At 45.8% G+C, this 4,882-nt stretch overlaps 1 non-coding gene across 1 annotated transcript; it reads right to left on the reverse strand.

Annotated features, from left to right (window-relative positions):
* Window positions 1–4,518: 4,518 nt before the first annotated feature.
* Window positions 4,519–4,590, reverse strand: TRNAQ-CUG. The gene has a single exon. It is a non-coding gene; the product is annotated as a tRNA-Gln (tRNA).
* Window positions 4,591–4,882: the final 292 nt, after the last annotated feature.

The raw sequence follows: 4,882 nt of genomic DNA on the forward strand, positions 1-4,882 counted from the left end.
TGTATTTTTTATTATTTTGCAATTTTTTCAGGTATATATATCCTTCTTTATTATTTTTTCTTATTTTTTCTTTTGTGGGACCTGGGGGGAACAGTCTAGCTAAAATATGCATTCTTCTCTCTGTAGATATACCACAATACCATGACTCCAGTGTTGCCCGAATGTTATGAGAAGTTATTTTTGAACTTTAGGTCATCAATAATTTTACATATGTTTACATTTTCTCTACTGTTGGTACAGTCTATGCTTAGCACATATAAATTTTTTTTAAAAAAAGACAATAGCTTAAAAATGATTTGGAAGAAAAATGTACAGATATGTTAACAGTAGTTAATTCCAGGAGGTGTGAATATGGATGACCAGTTATCTTCCTCTTTACGAATTTTTATATTTTTAAATGGAAAATCCTCAATGACCTGGAAGTGAAAGAACAGATTAGATTTGGAAGGGGTGTGGGGCAGGTGAGAGGAAAATGTCAAGTAAAGGACAAACCCAGTTCTGGCAGGAATCATGTTTAAGTTGAAGGTTTCTGGGGAGAACTTGTTGGGACAAGAAGGATATGAAGGAGGCAGGAGAATCACGAAAATATTTAGTACAGTGTATCGCCTGTCTTATCATTCCTCCTCCTTTTGTGTTTCTTCAAAAGAAATACACAGATTTCTTTTCAAGCATGCTTACCATTTGTGTTTCTCTTTTGTTAGTGTAACTGCCTGGTAGGTTTATCTTGCCTGTTGCCCAGATAAACCAATGGAGCTGAGAACAGCAGGCTTTCTGCAATAGAGAAAGAATTTAATAAATGCAGACACAGCTGAGGGTCTAGGACAGGGGTTTATTATTACTCAAATCTGCCTCCCCCCAAATTCAGAGACTAGGGTTTTTTTGTTTTGTTTTGTTTTTTTGTTTTTTTGTTTTTGTTTTTTGTTTTTTTGAGGATAGTTTGGCAGGCAGGGGGCTAGGAATGAGCAAAGCTGATTGGTTGGGTTGGGGATGGAAATCACAGGGTGTAAGAGCTTGTTTACTTGCACGGAGTCAGTCCCTGGATGGGGGCCACCAGACCAGGTGAGCCAGTTTACTGGTCTGAGTGGCACCAGCTAGTCCATCATAAGGCAGGGTCTGAAAAATATGTTAAACACCAATCTTAGGTTTGACACCAATAATGTTATATAAAGGCACAGTTGGGGAGCTTAGGAATCACATGGCTTCTGGCTGCATGGCTCATGAGGCATAATTTCTAATCTCGTGCCTAATTTGTTAGCTTTGCTAAGGAGTTCTGATCCCCAAGATAGGAAGGGGTTTGTCTCGGGAAGGGGCAGTCATCTTTGCTTCAGACTTAGACTTGGAACTAAACTCCTCTCATAGCCTGGCCTATGCCCAGGAATGGACAAGGGCAGCTCAGAGGTTAGAAGCAAGATGCAGTCAGTCAGGTCAGATTTCTTTCACAGTCATAGTTTTCCTATGCCAGGTTTTTCTCACTGTCATAATTTTTGCAAGGGTGGCTTTGTTAGGAGCAGTAAAAATGCAGTGGTTCTGAGAATGTCCTCTGGAGCCAGGCTGCCTTCACTTCAAATTCCTGCTTTCAAATCCTCCTTGGCTGGCTGAGTGACCCTGGGCAGGTCACTTAACGTCTTTGTGCATCTCAGTTTTCTCATATGGAAGGTGAAGGTGATGGTGTGACCTCGGCCTGAGGTAAGGACTAAATGAGTAAACATATGCACTCATCAGCTGTGCATAACATGTGGCACTTTGTGATTCAGGCACGGTTGATGATGTGTATATGTTACTCATGTGCATGTTAGCTCTTGTATTTTGCCTGCAACACTGCACAAAGAGCAGATGTGATGAAAACCATTTGTACTGAAGTTACAGCAGTGATACTTTCCAGTGGCCGTGCACCCTCCCAGAGAGATTGCGGCAAACCTCTCACCAACAATAACCTCCTGGGCTGGGAGATCCCAGGAAGGCCCCTTAATCTCCAGCAGGTTTGACCCTCAAGGAGCTTCAGGGAAGGAGCTAGAGAAGTATTTCTATCTGGGAGGAGCTGGGAGTTTATTAGCTCGTCTGTTCAGCTCATCCAAAGGGGAATAATGATTCAACTTCTTGCTTCAAATCTGCCTCAATAAAATTTTTATAGTTTTACAGTGGAAGACATTTCTACATGCAGGGGAGGAAAGATGACTTTTCCTCACCCAGCCTAGGTTCACTGCTGAGACCCTTTCAGCAAAAGACACACTAACAAGAGAAGAGTATATGTATTTATTTAATGTAAGTTTTACGTGACAGGAGCACCTTCCAAAGGAAATGAGGGCCCATGGAAACAGCCAAACCTCAGGGGTTTTTTGTTTTGTTTTGTTTTGTTTAACTTTAGGTTTATTGAAGAATGTATGGTCATGGAGAAGTATGGTAAGACAATAAAACTATGATCTAACAGTAACAAACTGGGGAAAACGTAGCCAGGCCTCTGTGTTCAGGCTCCTCTGTGTCCCTGGGTCTTCAGACTCCAGAATGCACCTTTCCTCTGGGTACAGAGAGGGCACCTCTCACATAAGGGTCTCATAATTGGCTTTAGGCAAGAAGGGCAGGGGGAGGGTGACAGTGACCTTCCTGTTTCTATTGTTTATTCAAATTAATTAAACATAAAATATTCAGTACCCCAAGATGTTATATTTTGGAGTAGCATGTCCTGAACCCCATCATGCACATGCAACAAAACCCAGAATCTTTGAAGAGTGATGACTACAAAATATTTAAATTCAAAATATGATGGCCAAGTGGGGTGGCTGACGGCTGTAATCCCAGCAGGGAGGAGCAGGAAGGCCCAGGCAGGCGGATCACTTGAGTCCAGGCATTCAAGAGCTGCCTGGCCAATATGGCAAAACCTTGTCTCTACTGAAAATACAAAAATGAGCCCAGCACGTGGTGCACAACTGTTGTTCCAACTACTTTTAGCTGGTGGGGAACGGGTGGGCTGAGGATCAACTGAAACAATATCATATTTACAAATAATTTTTTTTCCTGTAAGGCTAGTCAAGTGAAGCACTGGAAGTGGAGAAGGCACAATGAAACCTGTAACTGGTTGTGATCAATTATTTGTAAACAGGAATGAATTTTTATGCACTATACACTGTTGTCAAATTTACATATGCTGCAAAGCTGGAGGTGAACAGCAGTGCTCTGGTCCCTTCCTACACTTATCTCTAGGGATAACAATTTTTAATGCACGCAGCCACACTCTACATAAATACTGTTAGGCTTTGTCCAGTTTTCCATCCCAGGCCCTGCAGTCCAGCCTGCAAGGGGAAACGGAGTTGGTGCGCTTCCTTGCCTGCCAGTCCACTCCAAGAACCAAGAAGGCGTCCTCTCCCACCCCTTCGTCCTCCAAACGGAGACCCTCAAAGACTGTGGTGTTTTTCAGTCCTTCATAAATGCTCTCATCCCCAAAATATGAAAATCAGAGGGATTCTCCTGAGTGCCTGGAGCGACATCGTAGTTCATTCCCAAGACCCATCAGGAGCCTTATCCCAAGTGCTCTGAAGAGCAGGAGAAAACGTTTCTTAACTGTGGTAGCGTCCTAAGGCGTCTTCTTCTTGGGGCAGGGTCCTGGCAGGACGAGGGGGAGCCGCACCGTCAGAGACTCGCCCCTCAGAGCTGCTCAGGTTCTTCTTTCCCGTGGCCCTGAGGGAGCCCGGCCGGGGCGACCGAGGATCACAACCCGCTCCCCTAGCCCGCGCGCTGGAAGAGGCCGCCGCGCGGATTTCTCTTTCCGGCTGAGATCCTGGGACGAAAGAATAGATCTCCTGGAGTCAGGTTCCAAAGCTTAGTGAAACAGTGACTTCTAGGGCCCGCAATGGAGACGTAGGAGCTAGAAATTCGGCATAAAAATCTGAATATGAAGAACAGAATAAATTAACATTCAGAATCAGATGGGCCATCTGAATAAAACAGTGCTACTCTCAAGTTAGGTTTCGAACCATAGACCCTAAACTGAGACACAATCTCCAATGACTGAGCTAACCCCATCAGCATTTCTCACGACACCGTTTACTTTCCGAAATGGCAATGGGTGCCATTACGAGATTTCCCGGGCGAAAGGAATCTCGGGGTCTAGGATTGAGGGGCGGCGGCCTTTTTGGTGGAGGAGACCTCTCATCCCGAGGCCCAGGTCGCCCTGAGAGGGGGTGGGGATTTGCTGGGTCGCTGGGTCCCTGGCGTAGGGATCCGGGCCTCCGATTGCTGGGTGCCAGGAGGCTGGCCCAGGAAGGGGACCCTGCAGGCTCGGTCACCCCGACTGGATGATTCGGCAATTTCGCTGTGGTCGGGGCCACTGTGAGAACCCGGTTTCTGGGACACGGAACACCGAAGAGGGAGAAGAAGAGGGGACGAAGAGCACCGGCGACATCGCGAGGCTCAGAGGTAGCAGAAGGGACACGGAGGCCTGCAGCACAGAGCTTCTGAACGTCAGCGGAGTCCCCATTCCATTCAGGGAGTAAAAGAAGGCACTACCTTCCTAATTAAACAGTAAGGTCCCACCGAGATTTGAACTCCGATCACTGGATTCAGGGTCCAGAGTGCTTACCATTACACCATGGAACCATGCAATGCAAGTTTGCTGCAGTAGTCTGAATTCCTAATAAGTAGCAATAGTTCCCACCCACCCATGTCAAGGCATTTCTTTTGATCCCACAAGCAACACTTCAAGAAGGTGGACCTGCAGGAAGGAGCCACCCCTCTTGCTTCCTCTCTGCTCTCTCCTTTGATCGACTTCTATCGTTTCATTTGCATCTTGGAAAATGAGGCAAAATCCACTGTGGGCTTAGGGCCAGAGAAGAGCCCTTGAAGCCTCGGTCACAGAGTTACCTGTACCGAGGTGAAATTCCTTCCTTCC

This window comes from Colobus angolensis, unplaced genomic scaffold (genome assembly GCF_000951035.1).
Source record: "Colobus angolensis palliatus isolate OR3802 unplaced genomic scaffold, Cang.pa_1.0 Scaffold317, whole genome shotgun sequence".
NCBI lineage: Eukaryota > Metazoa > Chordata > Mammalia > Primates > Cercopithecidae > Colobus > Colobus angolensis.